Here is a 21,858-nt window from a genome sequence, read left to right as displayed (position 1 = left end):
TTCTACAACAGTAGGTTTCAAACTTTTTTTTTAAGCTGTTGAAATATTTCTTCAATAGAAATCTTCCAAAGATAAGACTTAGAAAAGGGATAAAAGTAGTAGAGTTATGTTCTTTTCCCCTCCCTTTACTAACTGGCTTTAGGATCACCTACAAAAAGCATACTGTCTTCCTCAGAGGACAGTTTGAAAACAATAGTATGAGACTATTTGCTACTTATTGATAAAGATCTGGCTACAAAAATCATAATCTTACTATAGACAGAGCCCCAATATGCCCAGTTGAGAGTACCTTGCCTAGGAACAGGCTTTGTTCTTTGTTTAAAATGGTACCTCAAGACATGGGTCTCATACAATGAATGGTCAATGTTGGTAATAATAAAATAATAATAATTTTTAAAATAATGAATAGATAAATCTCCTTGACACAGGAATGGTTTCCTTTCCCTGTGCCAGTTGTTCTGTCTGTGCCAACTCTAACGCACACCCCTTCCAGGAATGGCATTCAGCCATCCTGGCAACCAGAATTAGAGCAAAGAAAATATGAAATTTCTCTTCAAAACATAAGTGGAAAGATGAATGCAAAGCCAAGCAAAAAGTACCCAGATTCAACATGCACATTGTTAAATGTCACTTCATAGTAAGACACTTTATGAACGTCAAGTGAACATGGACATGTATAAATTAGGAGAATGAGGATAGGTATGACCTATTAAAAAAAGCATCAGCAAGTAAGGAAAGTCCAGGAGAACATATAAGTTTCCAATTATAACTGTTACTTTTGAGGAACAAGGGGAGTGGAAACTGGGCAAAAGAGAATGGGAATGGGAAAAATATTTTTTGTTGTTATACACATTTTTATACATTTTGAATTCTGAGGCATATAATGATATTCAATAAAGCAATTCAATACATTGAATTTAATACATTGAATTTTTTTAAGAGGGTAAAAAGGAAATTCCAGAAGACCATTCTGAAAGGTCATGCTAACATGGCAATGAACTATATTGGTTTTGGAGGGAAAAAATCGGCAAGAGAAAGTTTCATCCTAAGAATCTAGATTTAGGCCATGGAGGCCCAACAGGAAACTGCTTCTTCTACCTCAGATAACACTTCAAGAAAGAGGCACCTATTGATTGAAACTAATGATTCATTCCTGATTATCAAAGATAGATATAGTGTGGCAAGTGTTCCCAACAGTCCAGCTGAGAGGCATCTTTAAGATACAGACCAACAGTTCACAGGACATGAAATAGAAAAGTCAATGTCTTGCCTCAAATTATAAACCAAAGAGGGAATTTCACAGCTCTATCTTCATAACAAAGGAATTGCAAAAATCAAAGAGAAATCTTAACCATCCTGAATGTCATACACCTTCTTTTCAAGGCATAGTATTTTCCCCTGTGAACTAGGAACAAGATGTTTGTTAACTGACAGATCTTGGTTTGAGCATTTAATCACCAAAATGATTCTTAGAAGAGAATCATTAAAACCTGATAAAAATGAAAAATGTAAGATTTTTTTTTCAAAATAGACATTCTAGCCAAATTTCAATATCCCTAAAACACCTTATCCAACTATTACCTGCAAAAAATATTACAAATGAAGAAACAAGAACAAAATATAACAACACCTAAGAGATGCCATGGCTTATTGAACTGAGTAAAAAGAAAATCTTACTGGTAAATACCATGTTTCTGTTTGCTATTTGAAGGTAGCTGGTACTCTGCGAAGTCTGAATTCCTTACCAATTAACTAAGCAGGTCACGTTTGCCCCTGGGACCAAGAGCCTACAGCACTATGATTTGGGACAGGAAGATAGCATTGAATGTTCTTGATCCTTAATCAGGTCTAGGGTCATATGTGCTGCAACTGTTTTGAAACTGTTCTTGGCCACACCTTCCTGTACATAGAGTTTCAACTAAATACAAGTATTAGCATTTAAGTGCCCATTAAAACCATTTGTCATTAAAAAAGCATACTAATTAGGTGCCTAATTTTGCATAATGCTGAAATAAGTGCTTTACAAAATGGTCAGTGCAGAAATACTTGTCCCCACCTTTAAGGAGCACAGGATTCAAGAGGGATGGACCCACTGATAGAGATCCACCCTCTCATGTGCACAGAAAGCAGCAGAGATGATTGATATTTTGAAATAAAATTCTAACTCTTCACTCATATAAAAGTAACAGATGAATTATGGAATACAATGTAAAATACTTTCCAGTCCCTTTAATTCTATAGATGGAGCTTGACACTATTTTTTTAAGTCCAACAATAGTTTTCAAATATATTAATACTTAAATTTAAAAATTAAGGCTGAATTTTTTAAAGCAGATACATATCATGGTTGCTCTAATTCTCTTTTATGCTCCATTATCTATCCAAAGTAATATTCAGAATAATTCAACCCAATTCAATCCCATGTTTTTTGGAAGGTTAGGTGTGGATTAAAATGGTTCATCATTCAGCTGCTTGCACAAGCATCCGCAGGCCCGTAAGACCCAAAGGACCAAAGGAATGAGGTCATACAAAAAGTTACCCGCCCCCCCGCAAAAAAAAAAAAAAAAAAAAAAAAAGAAGAGAGAAGGGAAATGTCTACTCTTTTCATTTTATAATTTTTTTTAGTTAAGTAATCTAAAGTCCTATTTAGAAGAAGTTGTCAAAAGAGGAATGCAAGGTAATCTGTGCATCCCACTTTCAAAAAGATAAAGTAAAAGCCAGCCACACTGATGATAGGATGGTGTGAAGACTAAGAATTAAGGAAAAAAGACACAAAGATCACATTAAGAAGGGATTAATAAAATATCATAATGAAGGCAAATGTGTAAATAACATATTAAGAGAAAAAGGAGCAAAATCATTGTAAGGGCAATTATATCATGAAAAACATAGCAAAAGCACTAGAAGCATTGTTTGTTACTCCGTTTTTTCCTGTAGAGATATCTAGGCATTTTCCTCCTCTCTCTTTACTTACTAGCAAATTCATATTATTATTACTTTTGTTCACTTATATAAATTAAAAAAAAAACTATTTTCAAATGCAGTTTATTGCATGACTTGTAGTCTTCTTAAATTGTTTTAAATTTCATTGCAAATGCAAGCCAACTAACTCATATGTTTCTGTTATTAGTAACTGATAATTTAAAGAAATATAAATAAATGGCATCCAAATGACTGTTAAACTTTCATAAATTGAATTATCTTCAATAAATGTTCAGTTAACAGAATTAACTTTTTTATTACCACTGCACAAAATAGGCAAAGATATATTATCATGTGCAGCTATGGTTACCATATTTTTTTCCTAACTTTGTCTCTATTTTTTTTCTAATTTTATTTCTACTTTCTGTTTCTAATTTTGTTTCTAATTCAGAAAATAGTATGTAAATACATCATTTGCGATTTGAGGTATTAATAAGATGACACTCTTGGCATAATGTAGCCATCAGCAGGGAATTAAGTCTGCTGGTGTAAAAATCTAAAAGTGAGTAACAGCCTTAATTGTTCCATAGTTTTTAAGTTTTTTTGTGAGGAGAAAAATACACAAAATGAGCCTTATTTTTTTCTCCCAAATTCTAAAATGCAGCATTCTTTACAGTAAATCTTCTGAGCAGAATTTGTACATTATGATTGCCATCCTTTTGCAGCTCTGCAAAGCAAGGTAAGATAGCTTAGCATAGCTTTTATCTGCAAGGATTCCCTGAGGCAGTTTCTGTAAAAGGGTTAATGACAGATGTTTCCATTAAATCTGACCTACCTCTTAATTTTGCCATTGCCTGATAATATCCTGGCTTTGTGCTTATTTGCATGGGCAAATGGAGTCACTCTATAACAAGTAACACACGGCCCTCATTGAAACAAAAGGTCAATTCATTTTAAACTGATGTGTGCAATATTTTTTTGTAGTTGCAGTTAAAACAACAACAAAATACCTTTCATACAATTCCACTAGTTACAAAGAATTAAAAGCTCTGTTTTCTGAACCCCTGAACGCAATATACATCTGTAGGCAGAAACCTGTACTACCAATAGAAATCAATATATCTCCTTGTAGGTAACCAACTAGAAAAATCACTTCTGTCTCTAGGAAGTTCCTCTTATTTTTATACTAAATACAACGAGGACACAGTAAATTGTCTTTGCTGAGGAATTAGTTGAAAACTCCAAAAATGCTAGCAGCACTTTCTTGTTTACTGAGTGTTATTACTTTTGCAAAGAAAAAAAAAATCTGTAAATATAGAGGGAATAGTTACTGTTTTAGGTTTGTTGAAAGATATAGCCTTTTTAGCCTTTAGGCTGCAGTCCAAAAGCTACAGATTATGAGTGACCAAATTATATTTCACCAGAAGAAAAGAATAAGTGATCTTGAACCTTGACCAGGTTGCTGTAATAAGCCCCCTTAAAAAATAAAATAATTAAGGCAGTTCACATAGCTATATACAAGCTACTTTTTCTGACAGGAGAATCAAATAATGTCAAGGGGCCTTCCATGATTCTCATGAGGAGATGAATTTCAACTATGTGCTTCCTTTTGAATAGTCTATACCCAGGACTCAAAAAACACTATATTAATCTAACTGTGCTGTTTCATTTTGTTGTAACATTTAAGGAGTTTAATATAATCACTTGCTAGATAAGTTCTCTCTCTGTAATTATCTATACAGTACTATACACACATCCATTCTATCCATATCGTAAGTCATCTTTATCATTGTAGTCTAATTGCTAAGACATTTAAATACTGTAATTCTGGCATTAAATTTTACCTTGCTTGGAAAACAGCTCTTCTGTGTTTTACTGATAGTAAATCCATACACAAAACACTCCTATTATACCAAAATCTGTAATTATCTGAAAAGGAAATAAGTCAGATTTGTGGGTAGAACTGTGATACTTGCTAAAATAGCTAATTTTCTTCACCTCAGATAAATAAAGCCCACGTTTGGCACTTGGACATTACAAATCACTGAAACAATTTTGGGGCACCTAGGTGGTTCAGTCGGTTAAGCATCTGCCTTCAGCTCAGGTCATGATCCTGGAGTCCCAGGATGAAGATTCATGTTGGGCTCCCTGCTCAGCAGGGAGTCCGCTTCTCCTTCTGCTCCTCCTCCTGGCTCCTTTTCTCTCTCTCTCTCCCTCTCTCTCCCTTTCTCTCTCTCTCACTGGCTCTCTCTCTCAAAGAAATAAATAAAATCTTAACAATAACAACAACAACAACAACAACAACAACAAAAAACCCACAAATCACTGAAACAATTTAGAAAATTCTACTTGGCCAGTCCTAAGTTTGTTTTTTTAATGGATTTGTCAAAGAAAATGCTATTCTCACCATGCTGCCTCAACTTTATCAGTAAATGAAGTAAACAGGAAGGAAAGATGAATGATTTCTAGGGGCCCAGGAAGAAGTTTTCTTTGATGGTGTGTGTACCTATTGCAGCCAGGAGCAGATGATCCTCTCTCACAGACTGCCAGATCTGACCCCCAGCCCCAACCTCAACCCTTTATAGGTTCACCTACAAAACCCTAGCCCCAAACTCAACCCTCTATAGGTTCACCTACAAAACTCAAGAAAAAAGAAATCACGTCTCCTCTGCTAATTCTCTATGGATGGTCTTCTACGATGCAACCCATAATCAAAAGTATAAAAAGCAAATGAAATCAACAAATATTTACAGGGTACATAGTTTATACAATGTTCTAAGTACTATGAAGGATATAGTGGGGGGGGGTAAGGGGGAGGTAGTGTGGTGGTTATATTCCGCTTCCTGTAAAAGCTAACCACTTCATTAAGTAATGATAAAAGAGTTAAATAGTAATATCAATATGAAAAAAATATTTTTAAAATGTAAAAATAATAAATGAAGTGGACATGCAAAAATGTTAGAAACTAGCGGGCAGCCCAGGTGGCTCAGCAGTTTAGCGCCACCTTCAGCCCAGAGCCTGATCCTGAAGACCTGGGATGGAGTCACATGTTGGGCTCCTGGCATGGAGCCTGCATCTCCCTCTGCCTGTGTCTCTGTCTCTCTTTCTCTGTGTCTCTCATGAATAAATAAATAAATAAAATCTTAAAAAAATAAATAAAAATAAAAATAAAATGTTAGAAACTAGGGATTTTAATCAAGCTATGGTTTGAATTTACAAAAGTAAAGTCAGAAATACTGGTGATTTGAGTCATAGGTTTGTAGTTAAGTAAGAACAAACAAACAAACACAAAAACAAAACTTCCAAGGAAGATGGCAGAGCAGGAATATCCTAAGCTTACCTCATCCCAGGGCTATAACAAGATAGCACTCACATCAGTGTAAATAACCCAGAAAATGACCCAAAGATTGCCAGAACAAATTCCACAATTAAATGCAGAGAAAAGGGGATCCCTAGGTGGCTCAGCAGTTTAGCTCCTGCCTTTGGCCCAGGGCATGAACCTGGAGTCCCAGGATCGAGTCTCACATCAAACTCCCTGCATGGAGCCTGCTTCTCCCTTTGCCTGTGTCTTCACTTCTCTCTCTCTCTCTCTCTCTCTCTCTCTATATATATATATATATATATACACATATATATATATATATATACACATATATATATATGTCTTGAATGGATAAATAAAATCTTTAAACATAAATAAATGCAGAGAAAAGGCTACATGGAAGAGAACAGGAAGATCAGAGACATGGTCAGGAGCTAAATGGACCCATAGGACTGTCCTCAGGAGAGAGGGACACTGGGAAATGAAGAGGAGAGAAAAAACAGACTCACACTAGGGAGTCCACACAGGGAAGATGAACCCCCATACCATTTGGCTTTGGAAATCAGAGGCTTAAAACTTGAAATTTTAGATATCAGGAGGTTCATGGAACAGCCAGGACGGGGAGAGGAAACTGAGTCCCAGCCTTAAAGAGACAGCACAAGAAACAGCCCCAGGGAGATACAGCACAGAAATAGCAGTTTGAAAAATAATGTGGGGCATATGGGAGGGGGATTTAATTGCTAATCTTAGAACACATGCTGGAGGGACAGGATCCTTAGGAGACTTCTCCAGGAACAAAGTTGCTGATGGATGCCACATCCTTCCCCAACCCTCCAGCAAAAACACAGCCACTTGCAGGAATCAGCACTGTCAACCCTCACTACCTAACTTGCTAACAGTATGCCCTGCTCCTATGTTCTTCTGTGGACACATCCCTTCCATCCAGGCTTCAGTCCCATGTCTCCTACCACAGCAGGCACATAAAAACCTTGCTAACATTGTGTCTCCCAGCACCACTCACTTTTGTGGACTGTACTCTCTAAATGGCCTGCCTCAGTTCCCAGAGCTACAGGTTCTCCCTACCAGTGTACACATTGCTGACACTGCATACCCCATCCCCAAGTTTTCCTGCAGTTCAGTGCCATTGCATCTCTGGCAAATAAGTAGTCTGACTCAACTTAAGCCCAAGGCAGGCCCAGACTGGCCCACTAACAACACAGGGACCAAAGTCTGCCCACAACAGGCAAAAAGAGCCATTGCAGACAACTGGACTGGAGGCAAAAGTGGCCCAGTCACTATTCCAGGGTGCATGCAACACACATAGGTAACACCACTGAAGCACCAGACTCTGATGAACAGGGGACACTACAGCGTAGGGCACTACAGGGTGTCCTCTTCATAAGGCTACTACTTTCAGAAGCAGAAGACACAGCTGACATCCCTAACACATAGAAACAGACATGGAGAGTTAGACAAAGTGAAGAGACAGAAGAATATGTCCCAAATCAAAGGACAAGACAAAATCACAGCAAGAGAGCTAAATGAAATAGAGAAAGCAATATGCCTGATATACAATTTGAAGCAATGATCATAAAAAGATACTCATGGAAAGAATAGAGGACCACAGTGACACCTTTAACAAGAAAACATAAAAAGAACCAATCAGAGATGACAAACTCAATAATTGAAATTAAAAATACACTGGATGAAATAAATAGCAGACTGACTAAAGGAAGCAGAAGAATGGATCAGTGACATGGAGAACAGAGTAATGGAAAGCAATTTAGCTGAACAGGAGTGAGAAAAAATAATGGTATTTTATATATTTGCAAATGACATATCTAATAAAGGGTTAGTTTCCAAAATATATATAGAGAACTTATACGACTGAACACAAAACCCCACAAATAATCCAATTAAAAATGGGCAGAAGACATTTCTCCAAAGAAGACATACAGATAGCCAATACACACCAAAAGATGTTCAATGTCATTAACTATCAGGAAAATGCAAATCAAAACCACCATGAGATACAACCTCATACCTATCAGAATGGCTATAATCAAAAACACAAGAAACAACAAGTGTTGGCAAGGATGTGGAATAAGAGGAATCCTAGTGCACTGTTGGTGGGAATGCAAACTGGTGCAGCCACTGTGGAAAACACTATGGAGATTCCTCAAAAAATTAAAAATAGAATTACCCTATAATCTAGTAATTCCTACTGCATATTTTCTCAAAGAATATGAAAATACTAATTGAAAAGAATGTAGGTACTCATATGTTTATTGTAGCATTTATTTACAACAGCCAAATTATTGAAGCAGTCCAAGTGTCCATCAATACATGATAAAGAAAAAAAAAAAACATGATAAAGAAGAGATGTTATGCATGTATATGCATGTGCAATGGAATATTACTCAGCCATAGAAAAGAATGAACTCTTTCAATTTGCAACAACATGGATGGATGTAGAGAATATAATGATAAGTGAAATAAGTCAGTCAGAGAGAGACAAATACCATATGATCTGACTCATATGTGGAATTTATGAAACAAAACAAAAAATAAAAAAGACTCTTAACTATAGAGAATAAACTAGTGGTTACCAGAGGGGAGGTGAATAGGGGCATGCATGAAATAGATGAATAGGATTAAGAGTACACTTATCATGATGAGCACTGAGCAATGTATAGATAGAATTGTTGAACACTATTGTACACCTGAAACTAATACAATACCATATGTTATTTACTGGAATTAAAAAAAAAACCACTGTAATAACTATATATGCTAGAAACCATACAAAGAAAGAAGTCTACACATTTATGTCATTCAATCTTCCCAATTTCCCTGTGAAGTAGATATAGTTATTACTCTCATTTTATGGATAATGAAACAAAAACTTAAAAAGATGACATACTTCTTCAAGTCAACAGAATTAGGCCTTGAGTTGTACAGTCAGGAATCACACCTAGACATTCTGACTCAAGTCTTATACTCTCAACCTTGATACTACTTTTGTGGGCAATAGGATTTGTATTCAGTCAGATGGGGTTCCAGTCCACATTTGCAATGTGAGCTTAGGCAAAGACCTTATTTGCAAAATAGAAAAAAATACAATCTGTTTTATTGACATGGGTATCAGTTGTTTTGGCCTGCATGGCATCTTCTCTTCTTTAACTCAACTTTTTTTTTTTTTTTTTAACGAGAAGCAGAAAAATTCTCAAACAAGACTCACGCATATGACTATGCCCTGGCTAGATCAGTCACAGGATGAGTTGTAATAACCAAATATACAAAGCAAACCAACAGCTGGCCTATAAGGGACTTGTGATAGAACTATGAAGAAAGAAGCCATAACATTAAAAATTTAGGATAAGGAGCATGTGGATGGCTTAGTTGGTTAAGCATCTGCCTTCAGCTCAGGTCATGATTCCAGATCCTGGGATCAAGCCCCACATAAGCTGTGTGCTCAGGAGGGAGTCTGCTTTTCCCTCTTCCTCTCCCTCTGTGTGCACTAGCACTCTCTCTCTCTATCTCTCACACTCTCTCAAATAAATAATAAAATAAAATTAAAATAAAATAAAATAAAATAAAATAAAATAAATAAAATAAATAAAATAAAATAAAATAAAATAAAATAAAATAAAATAAAATAGGGGATCCCTGGGTGGCGCAGCAGTTTGGCGCCTGCCTTTGGCTCAGGGCACGATCCTGGAGACCCGGGATCGAGTCCCACATCAGGCTCCCGGTGCGTGGAGTCTGCTTCTCCCTCTGCCTGTGTCTCTGCCTCTCTCTCTCTCTCTCTCTCTCTCTCTGTGACTATCATAAATAAATAAATAAAAATTAAAAAAAAATAAATAAAATAAAATAAAATGAAATAAATTTTTAGGATAAAATATTGGGGCTCTTGGACAAAGACCATAAGGACAAAAACTTCCTAAAAATGAAGCCAACACAGAGAAAGGCAAGGAAAATAAGAGAAGGAGAAACCAAGCCCTGGGATGGTCATGCTTAAAGCTAAGGAGCTGCTGGAAATTTTATTTATATGAAACAACACTGTCTCCCCTCTTTGTTCAAACATATTGTAATTAGATTTCTGTCAATAATACCAAAAGGGTTCAATCTAATAAATCACTTTACAGAGACAATGCATCTAAAGAACTCAATTTAATATCTAGAATTAGTACGTGCTCAGTGAGTGCTGAGTACTTCTCTTATTATTTTAGTTACTGCTGTTGTCAGGTTTCCCCAGAATTATGGGTCTTGAGTGAAAACCAAGTTTTAAAGAAAAGAAATCACCAGGGTTTAGTTTCTCTCTATCAGGCATAGTCAAAGAACAGACGGACAAATTTTAAGGAGTCCAAAGTATTAAGAAACACCAAAAGTCAGCTTTTCTTGCTGCCTAGCAATGTTCCCATTTCCAGTTGACCTCACTGTGTCTCCAGAGAAGACAGAAACAATTATTGCCATGTGCCCACTTTATACTCAAAATATGTTCAATCATATATCCAAGGACACCTGGGTGGCTTAGTCATTGAGCCTCTGCCTTTGGCCCAGGGCGTGATCCCAGGGTCTGGGATCAAGTCCCGCATTGGGGTCCTTGTGAGGACCCTGCTTCTCCCTCTGCCTATGTCTCTGCCTCTCTCTCTCCCTGTGTCTCTCATGAATAAATAAATAAATACAATTTAAAAATCATATATCCAGATAGAAATAATATTTTATAAAAAACTAAGGCCCATTTTATTTTGCGACTACATAGTGTCAGTGATATTTTTTGTACAAAGCTCTAAACATAAGGCCTTACAAAAAGCTAAATGATCTGATTCTGAAAACTTTCATTCATGTCACCCAAAAGTCTAAGGTCAGTAATTAGGTCTCTGGAAATAACTGAGTCACTTAAGGTTTAGATGGTTGCCATATACCCTTTGCATCAAGTTGACAGAAAAGGAAGTCTCTTCTGCTTCCCTCTTTGAACAGACCTTATAATGTGAGAAGCAAGAATGGTTCCACAGGAACCGTTGTGAACTACTGCGTCAATCACACAAACATTAAAACACAGTTTTGCTAGTCATTACTACAGAAACTATTCTCTTGCTCTGTTGAAAATGGTTTCAAATAATCATGCTCGAACGGGAGTTCTGTTCTTTTTTAATATAGCAATTTGGGAGAGGAAAAAAGCCTAGAAAATAAGATATATTCAAAAAACAAAGCAAGATTAAAATAGTTGAATCAGAGACACCTGAGTGGCTTAGTGGTTGAGCATCTGCCTTTGGCTCAAGTTGTGATCCTGGGGTTCTGGGACGGAATTCCACATCAGGCTTCCTGCAGGGAGCCTGCTTCTCCCTCTGCCTATGTCTCTGCCTCTCTCGATCTGTGTCTCTCCTGAATAAATAAATAAAATCTTTAAAAATAAATAAATGAAATAAAATAGTTGAATCAACTAATTGTCATCAATCATCATATTAGCATGAGAATCATAAACTGTAGGTTCCTAAGCCCAAGAGCCCGACTCACATCCTGACAGAGCAGCTGGCAAGTGGATGCACAATAATACTAAGAAAGAGACAAGAATCTGACCTGATCTGCCCAAGCAAAGAAAATTCTCATCCAACTTTAAACATCTTTCTTTCTTCTATGCCCTCTATTGCAGAGCTAAAAAGCATTGACTGGAATCAAGTCTGAAAAGATTGTCACCTTACATCTGACTTTCTGGTTTCAGTTAAGGTGATCTTTAACATGGTTAGTTTGTGGGGGTTTGTGTTAGAGAATGGTATGTAAGAATAATGCAGACATTTGTCAGAAAGAAACTAAGTGGCCTACTGGTCAAGTATCAGTACCTCCAAATGTTCCTGTGTGACAGAGACTGATGAAGGAATGTATTACAGTGTCTTAAACTCAAGCCAACAAAGACTCATACCATTATTATAGACCAGAACTCTTCAACTATGGTTTCTCTGTAGGAAAAAGTAGTAGGCAGTAGAAGGGTGGGGCCTTCTGACAGCTTTCTAAAGACATGGCCCTGAAAAGTTAGAGCTTGCCAGTGGGCCACCCATGGAAAATTCTGTGCATATATGAAGTATCACACTAAGTTATAAAAAAAATGAACAAAATATTCAGGCTAGCAATTCCTTCAAAGGCTTAGAAATTGAACAGACAATTATGAGATGGGATGCTGCCAATCTTTTGTGGAGTATCCCTGGGCAAGTTTTTTTGTGTCTCATTTTCTTCAATGATAGACTATTCTTACCACTGCTATTATTGATAATAAAAACAACCTAACAATAACTTCTAGGAACAATATTGTGAGAATTAATGTGTGTAAAGGAACTTGAGAATGAGGGAAGAAAGACACAATGCTATACTATTACAAAGTGCTTTATCAACCAGTGTATTACATAATGTGTTATAATGTACCATGTGCCCATGGAAACATGAAATCATTCATAATTCTTAAGTACTGCCAGATGCGTAGCTATAACAAATTTCAACCCTTTCTGAAGAATTCACCCACACACTCACTTCTCCAACCAATGTTTCCACTGGTAACTGTCAGAGTTGAGAAATCATAGAATAGACCCTTATTCACATCTCTGTGGTAATTACATATAGTTTGCTTCATATTTGGGTAGGGAACATGTATTATTCATAATTTTATAACTAGCGACTTGCCCTGTTCTGGTATACAGGAGTACTCAGTAAATGTTTATTGAGTGAACGAATGAATGAACAAATGAATGAACAGAGAACAGTCAGATACGGTAAATTAAATAATAAGCTCTAGTAATGACACCACCTCCACTAAGAAGAGTTTCTAATGCAAGAAGTATTTAGAGTGGAGGTGGTCAAAGATTGGCTCCTTCCCAGCAAGTCTATATGTTATTTCCTAGTATTAGTTCATTTGTCATTTGTCATAACTTTCTGGAATGTACAAGTAATCCTATTACAAGAGATCCCTGCCATTCTCAATGGAGGCATCTGGTTTTACTTAAGGATGCTGAATGATTTCATTTTTCAATGGCTGGGAACATGGTACATTACAACTTTTACACAGATTGAAGAATTTCTGATATTATAATATACCTGTGGTAGGTGAAAAAAAATCCTATAACTTTTGAATTAAGAGTAATAAGGCATATAAATGTGATGAAATGGAAATAACTCTGGATTTGGAATTGGATGATCTAGCTCTGCCACACACTGGCCCTATGAATTTGGCCCACATAACAGTTTTCTCTGAGCCCGTGTTTTCATCTGTAATAACAACTATGTGTGGGCACGTGGGTGGCTCAGTTAGTTGGGTGTCTGCCTTCCATTTCATGATCCTGGAGTTCTGTCTGGGATCGAGCCTAGCATTGGGCTCCTGTTCCATAGGGGTCTGCTTCTCCCTCTCATTCTGTCCCTCCCCTCCATTCATGCTCTCTGAGTCTCAAATAAATAAATAAATAAATAAATAAATAAATAAATAAAATCATCTTACAAATTTTAAAATTAACAATTATGTGTAATAATAATTTTAAAACCCCTCATATACACGGGGTCAATGAGACAAATTACTAAGTTAAATAATGTCTACAAAGTAGTGTATAAATGGAAAATGCCACACAATACAGCATGACAGCTAGATATAAAATAACAGACAGGTCTACAGTATAAATAAACTGTAGAAACTTAAGCTCAAGATCCATAATATATTCATCTTACAGTTCTTATACATAGTATGTGGCTTAAAAAAACAAATCAATCAAACCATCAATGTCAGTTGTTGAATTGGAGGCATCTATAAGATATGTGTGTTTACTTCTCAGAATGGACTTCCAAGGTCCCTTCTGATAAAGTCTCTAATACATTTGGTATTCTTCAAAGTGTGTTCCTCCCATAACCAGCATTAGATTTGGCTAGTTTGCTTGTTAAAAATGCAAGCCCCCAAAACTCATCCAAGGAGACTGTAATGTAATGTATCAAGCACCCAAGATAACTCTTATGAACACTGTTATAGTAGGTTTTAAATTTCCTTTTGAACATTCAGTATCTATGGCACAAGATCCATTCACTCAGAAAAGGTATATGCTCTCAACTCATATATTCTATACACCCAGCTTTTTACAGTTTATAAACTGCTTTCAAATACATGAAATACAATATTAAAAAGGATAAATTATTTAAAAATGTATAGTACTATAGGAATGTAAGACAATATAATTTAAAAATAAAGTTGTGTCCAGAATACATTTCAATGTGTTTTAAAACAACAATAACAACAACACTTAACTTGGTTGTTGTCTGTCTATGGGATTGTCCTCTATATGGTGCTGAAACCTCACTCTGTTTCCTGCTATATCCTGGCACTAAAAAGGGCCTGGCACATAGTAGATGCTCAATAAATATTTACCCAACAGAACAATAAATATGTACAAGTGAAATGCATATCTCAGAAGAGTTGTTGGCTTAAAATCTGCCCAGTAGTACATAAGGATGGGTTTATACAACAGAGTTTATGGCCCAGGTTCTCTTTATCAGAAGAAAGGAGGAACACAGGGCACAAAATATAGGCTATCAGCTAAAGAGATTTCACATATATCCCTCAAGATACTAATTTTTTAACTGAGGTTAAAAACATAAACTGGAAAGCAATTATCCTCAATTTCCTGATGCTTTTATTCCAAAATTAAACCCAGTTGCATAGCACATAAAAGCTTCCCTGAGGAAGAATGACACTTTACTCTGCATTGAGGGGCACAAGGGTAAAATAGTTTTGGGATCTGAGGGTATGTAATAGTCAGGTTCTCCTGCAGTTATGAAAAGAATGACTATTGTGATATTGTGATTTATAATACAAAATTGGTCTTCATCCCCATTTCTGGCACAGAGCCCTTGAAACTCTTGGAATTTCCTAAGTGATGAGAGTGATAAAGGTTGTCTTTTGTTATGTTAATGAGATGACTTTTGGACCTAACCTAAGGTAGGGGCTGGTTGCTAAGGACCAAACATGTGATTAGAGTGAAACTTTTAGCCTTACCCCTTGACCTCCAGGGAGCAGAGAGGGGTCGAATCAATCGCCAATGGCCAGTGACATAGTTAATCATGACTATGTAATGAAGCTTCAATAAAAGGAGGATAGTTTTTTGGTCTCTTCTTCTTCTTCTTCTTCTTTTTTTTTTTTTTTCTTCAGAGCTTCTATACTTACGGAATCAGAACTCCATGTGCTACCAAGCCACCATGCCAGAATCCCAAGCTCCAGGAAAACAAAAAGTCCTTTCCTGAAGACCTTGTCCTATGTACTCCTTCATGTGGCTGTTGGTTTGTATCCTTTATCATATTTTTCAATAAACTGGTAAATGTTAAGTAAATATTTCCCTGAATTCTGTGAGCCACTCTACTAAATTAATATAAGCTAAGGAGGAGGTCATTGACACCTCCAATCTGAGGCCTAATGGTCAAAAGCAGGGATAACAGTCTGGGTCTTACGACTGTCATCTGAAGTCAGGGGTGGGGGCAGTCTTGTAAAGCTGACCCTTTAACTTATGGAATCTGATACTAACCCCTAGGAGCGTCATGATTGATTTGAATTCCTGGACACCCTGTAGGTGTCTGAAAATTGTTTGGTGTTGTGTGTGGGTAACCCTCCCATACCCCCAAATTGGAATTTGGTCCAGAAATCTTAAAAGAACCATAGGCTGCCAGAGATATTAAGTTCAAGAGCCTGATCTTAACTAGCTGCTGTCCCCAGGACTCCAGGTCTTATCTAATCACTCTATGCCCTTAAAGATGAGGGAAGGAAAACTACTAGTTGTAGGCATCAGGAATGGTGTTAAGCAGATGGGAAGAGAATCATCTGAATGTCACTTGGCAGGGATGTCCTTGCTAATCAAGAATAGAAGTCAGTTTCCAAAGTGATGCTATTCAGTTCTGATCACCCTTAGGGGTACATGGGTATGCTTCGAGAATATGTAAGTATACAAGGTTGAGTTTGGGGCTTAGATATCTCCAAAACGAATAGTCATTAAGTAGGTTCAATGCTAAAGTCCATGATTTTAATTGCCAATACCCCACAATGACCACTGTCAAGCTTCCCATCTCCTCACATCATACCCAGGCTCTTGGCTTCTACAAAACATTAAATCTTGACCTTATCTGGCTCTGCTCTGCAAAAGAAATAAAGAAAGGCTCAGCATCTACAATTACAAAACTAGTTGAATGCTGTATTAATTCCAAGTAAGATTAGGACATAAGCAACTTCACAGCAATGAGCTTTATTCTTGAGACGGAACCATGCTTACCAATTCATATATTCTTTATTCTTTCATTCAAAAAAATATTTTAGTGCCTCAAGGAACTCACAGTCTAATGATAAATAGTATGATTCAGTAATTGTGCATTAAATGAATAAATACAGAATGAGTAAAAGCTCCTGTGATGAAAATGGTTGTAAATCTTCAATGAATAAGCCATATAAATTTGACAAAGAAAATATAATTCTTTTTCCTGATTATTAGTTGATATTGGGGGAGATAAATGCACTAAAGGCTTAAAATTTGCTCTTGATGTTGAACTAACAAGTGTCAATACCAAAACACAAAACCTGACCCAGATATTTGTAAGATTTAATAAAATAAAATCCTGAACTTTCAGAAGCATGAAATAGACATCTATCAATAATGGAAATGAAAATACTCTAAAAGAGCTTCTAATAAAGGCAGAGTGAAAAAAGGTAAAATAGATCTTCAATAAGTGTTTGCTGAAAGAATAAATCCTTGGAAAAAACTTTTTTAGAAGCATATAAATAGAAATACTAAGAACAAACAAAAAACTGTGAAACTAGAATTGATGTTTGTACATAAATAGAATAAGCAGCAAATTCCAGGGGGTAAAAATCTAGAGAGACATCTCCCAATGTTTATCAGGAGAGCAGAGAAGAAAAAATGTGGTACTTTTTGCGGAAATTAGTTAACGCATTACCAAAATAAAGCCACCTCTGGTATAAAATGTATCAGTGGTTAAAAGTTCACAGTCACTCTTAAAAATCTTTCAGGAGACACAGAAGGAAAATATTACTCCTATTTGCAAGTAAGCAATGGGGAAAAAGGTGAAGAGTAAGTAATTATCCAAACTGGCATGGTGTTGAACCAACAACGAGACAAACACAGATGGTCAGAGATTCCATTTAACCTTTCACCTAAAAGTTGCCATCTTCCTAAGAGAACTAATTCTACCAGTGGTTCAATTCTGATTCAGAAGGAAAAGAGTCACTTTCTGAGTCATAACATCACCCTGGTTTTCCTTTTGGTCCTCTGTTCCAAGCCTACCAAATCCCAACCCATTTTAATTCATCTAAAGGTGGCTGGGCCAGAACCAGAATTTAATGCTTCCATAAATGAACTCTGATTGACATGAAAGATGATTCACTCACAGAAAAACTTGTATTGCTGCCATTTGGTCAGTTTGGGGTTTGTTTTTAAAATGAACGCCAGTTGAGGCTGAGCAGAAGCCAGGGTGTGTTTTTATTTTATGTCTCAAATAAAAATAAAGAGCTGGGTATGAATAATCAAAGTGGTAGGCGCCTCCCTGGATACTTCTAAACCTTCCAAAAGCAATCCTGGGCTCAGCAAAATGTAATATAGTCAAAACAACCATGAACAGCATTAGTACCAAGGGTTTGCCCCAGAAAAATAAAATAATTGCCATACAGATTCCCTTGTAAACCCACACCTCAGTGCCCGTTAATAGTATATTAGGTTAAAATATCTTTTTTTGGAGGGTGATACTCCTAAAAAAGACTATTCCTAGAAGCTAGAAGTCTAACACATAAAAGGAAGATAGATATTACTATCTACCATAATTCTTAAAAGAAGCAGAGATTCCTCTAATTAGCCTTATACATTTTGTCACTCCCTATTAAATAGTAGAAGACATATGGTCAGCTCCTTGTTATTCTGAGTTTGACAATCAGTTTTATGGATTATACATATTCTTCATCTTCCTCTCTACATTTTCTTTGGATAGTTGACAATAGTTCCATGATCAGGAAGAGAGAAAGAGAGAAGCGTGGAGGAGAGCAGGTATTTGAAAAACAAGAAAGTGAAACTAAAAGCAAAAATGAATAAGCACTAGATCAACTCATGAAAAAAAATTTTATAGCGATTGGGAAACTATCAAATTAAATGGGGCTTCTGAAAATAAATAAATAAATAAATAAATAAATAAATAAATAAATAAATAAATAAATAAATAAAAAGGCTTCTGTTAAACTTGTGGATTTTAATCAACTGTATATCCTAGAAAAAGAATTAGAGATGAGAGGCAAGTATGCAACAGAATAGTGGGAAACGCTTAGGATATTATTCCAAGAATTTGGAACATTGAGTCAAAAGAAATCTAAAACCTTTTATTCTAATACAAAATAAAAACAGGATAAAGTAGTAAAGCAGAATAAAAGTATACTCCTACATCATGATGCATTGCAAAGTAATTAACCCTATAGTATGTATCATGATAATAAATAAAAAGATATTTCAGAACATGTGTGAAGGGAAAGAACCTTCAGTGGTATATGGTCTGAATCAAGTTAAATGGCCACTGCCCAGCTGCAGAGGAAACAAATAAGTTTTTAAGATCTGCTTGTGGTGATTTTTCTCATGCTCTCAAAAAAACAGCTCTTACAGTGTTGTTATTTCAAGAAAGGCCAAACCTTTTTATATACATTAGCACATTTGCCCCTAGTTTATTTCTGAGAAGGACAGGTATTGTTACCATAACTATAAAGACAGGGCAAAAAGATGCAAGAAGGCTGGCTGAAAGAGCCCTGGGAATGCCCTAAAATAGTCTAATGAGGGACACCTCGTCCTCCCACTCAGAATTGGAGCCTCATGAACAGGAACACACTTTAATACAGCCCAAAGCAGTTAGGACAGTCCTAGAAGTTTAGAGGAGTTGAAGGAAAGAAAAAGGAAAGAAAGGAAAGAAAGGAAAGAAAGAAGGAAGGAAGGAAGGAAGGAAGGAAGGAAGGAAGGAAGGAAGGAAGGAAGGAAGGAAGAAAAGAAGAAAGAAAGAAGAAAGAAAGAAAGAAAGAAAGAAAGAAAGAAAGAAAGAAAGAAAGAAAGAAAGAAAGAGAGAGAGAGAGAAAGAAGAAAGAAAGAAAGAAAGAAAGAAAGAGAGAAAGAAAGAAAGAGAGAAAGGAAGGAGGGAGGGAAGGAGGGAAGAAAGAAAGAAAAGAAAGGAGGGAAGGAAAAAAGAAAGGGAAGGAAGAAAAGGAAAAAAAGCTGAACATTCAGCTCAGCAATTGAGAAAGAAAGATCTTGGGCCCTAGGCTGCTCCTATAATCAGAAAATAGTTAGCAGACTCAAATGCTACTCCAGACTTAGGCTCTTAAAAAAAAATTGAGGCAACTCTTCCTGGATAAGAGAACCAACTAAAAATTTACTTATGAAGTGTTTTTAATCTGATTGTTTTAAATCAGAGTATGAAGACTGAAGTTACCCTTTCTACTCAGGAGATCTGCTATAGAAATAGATGTAGTTGTTCATTCTATACCTCAAGTTCATGTCCTTACACACCACAGTCAAGTTTCACCATCACCCTGGCTCTGTCAGTAGAGTAGAAGAAACAGCTCTTTTTCTTGTATGTAAAGTTAAAAGTTTAATAATTTCATAGCACTTTTTAAAACATTGTTTTATGTAGTTTTAAAGCTATAACATTATTAAAATGATTGTGAGCAGAACAGACTTCCAGCAAGTGGAGATCCAGTATCGGAAAGAATCTCCTGAGCTGAGATAGCAGTGATTATGCTGGGACAGATTAGAGTATCTACACAGGGAAAATCCTCTAGTTGGGGACCACAGCAGGATCCCATCCATCATATCACATGTTAGTTCAGAGAACTAAAACTCCTGAAGCATTTTGGCAGCAGGGAGAACTTTTAGCATCCTAATGCTTTTACAAGGCTGGATTTTTCTTTTCTCCCCAATGTGCTTCAAGATTTCATAACATGAGAAACATAGGAGCAAAAGTTAAAATGCTTTAATGGTCCCCATAGGCTATTTAAATAAACACTGTGATTGCAATTTAGACAATCTGGAGTCCATTCAATATTAAATCCCCACCCTAAACTACAGCTACTACACAAATAGGGAATTTATGGTATACTCCACATGGCCATTTACTACTGCAAGGATTGCCTCTTGACAATCATGGGGAGGAGCTAGCCAGGCCTAAGATTACACCAGTTAAATCTGTCAACAACTGGAGAGAAAGCTCCACTGAGCAAACACACTGATCCTCTCACACAGCCCGTCTTTGTCCTGACTTTGCTACAACTCCACTAATCTCATACTATCTTCAGCAGTGCAAGTAGAAACTTCTCTTGCAAGGAGCCGTAACAAAAGATGCCTTTATTTATTTTCACACACTGTATGTATATATTTATGCTGTCCCTTCCACTCCCTCCCCCGCCGCTTCCACTCCTTCCTACAGACCCAAGCTTGATTGGAGTAAATCATAAGCTATTCTTTATCTCAGAAAAATACATGAAGAAAGTGGCGATAGAACTGATCAGGTTCCTTTTGACCAGGCCCTCGTCAAAATAATACTCCATAATGTATGGTTTTGCACGCAGCAGGGAAAAGAGTAGATTCAAGAATGAAACAGGCAATAAATATCCTAAAATATGGAGTGCCAAATTGAAACAATTGGGTGGTGAAATATGTAGAACCACTGAGTGTTCCTCCAACTGCTTTCAGACATCAGGTGGTTCATGGGATCATGGTGCCCTTTTTCATTTTTATGTACTGTTGAAAAAAATATTGTATTGGAGTAATATTTTAGCTATGGCATTAGAAAGTTATGATTATTATTATTAATTGATATTTCTTCTGGTTATAAAATATAATATAGTATTTATGTTTAGGGAAGAAAGACATTTTTTAGACAAAATTTATTCACTAAAATGAAAAATCTTAATTCTACAACTCAAAGAATTTATTGACCAATGTATCCAGATATGTAATCAGACTCAGATTTAGATAGAGTGTATTTCTGTCACCCCAAATCATTTATTCATGCCCTTTTACAGATAATTCTGCACCAGAGTTGACCTCCGTAGATGGATTTTTCCCTAGAACAAAACTAGGTTACTTTTGCCTAGTCACTGTAGGTTAGTTTTGCCTGAAACAAATAAGTTTAAGTCTTAGAGGGCAAACATGAGGCTGCAGTTTTCTTTCTTTCTTTTTTTTTTTTTTTTTAGGTTTTCTATATATTATCTTACTTTGAACCTTTTTTTAATCCTGAGTACAAGAAGAGACAAGTGTTTCTGTCCCAAGTTTCCAAGAGAAAGGATAACTTATTCAATGTAAAATTGCATCTGAAAATCTGAATTTATTACACTCAAATAATAAGTTAGGCTATATTTAAGCTATATAGACCATTAAATACAATCCCCAATTAATTATTTAAAAATTAAATGCATAATATGGGGCACCTGGGTGACTCAGTGGTTGAGCATCTGCCTTTGGCTCAGGTGGTGATCCTGGGGTCCTGGGATGGAACCCTTTATTGGGCTCCCCACAGGCAGCCTACTTCTCCCTCTGCCTATGTCTCTGCCTCTCTCTGTGTCTCTC

The 21,858-nt window shown here is 36.3% G+C and overlaps 1 protein-coding gene and 1 long non-coding RNA gene across 29 annotated transcripts in view; one reads left to right on the top strand and one right to left on the bottom strand.

Moving 5' to 3' along the window:
- The window catches only part of SOX5 (SRY-box transcription factor 5), a 1,002,640-nt gene that overhangs the window by 501,311 nt on the left and 479,471 nt on the right, over positions 1–21,858 (bottom strand). Inside the window, exon 1 of one of the 16 annotated variants that reach the window (XM_049102764.1) lies at positions 15,267–15,720. The exons of the other annotated variants lie outside the window; for them this stretch is intronic. The gene's annotated coding sequence lies outside the window, so the exon portion shown is untranslated. Of the gene's footprint in view, positions 1–15,266; positions 15,721–21,858 lie in introns of those variants that run through there. 16 annotated transcript variants of the gene reach the window in all.
- LOC112665526 (uncharacterized) overlaps positions 1–21,858 on the top strand; it is a 118,758-nt gene that overhangs the window by 75,074 nt on the left and 21,826 nt on the right. For all 13 annotated transcript variants that reach the window (XR_007406541.1, XR_007406544.1, XR_007406543.1 and 10 more), the window contains one exon: positions 15,420–15,547. This is a non-coding gene — a long non-coding RNA (uncharacterized LOC112665526). The remainder of the gene's footprint in view (positions 1–15,419; positions 15,548–21,858) is intronic.

The sequence above is a fragment of the Canis lupus genome, chromosome 27 (assembly GCF_003254725.2).
Source record: "Canis lupus dingo isolate Sandy chromosome 27, ASM325472v2, whole genome shotgun sequence".
In the NCBI taxonomy this organism is placed as follows: domain Eukaryota; kingdom Metazoa; phylum Chordata; class Mammalia; order Carnivora; family Canidae; genus Canis; species Canis lupus.
This window is presented reverse-complemented; position numbering and strand designations above follow the sequence as displayed.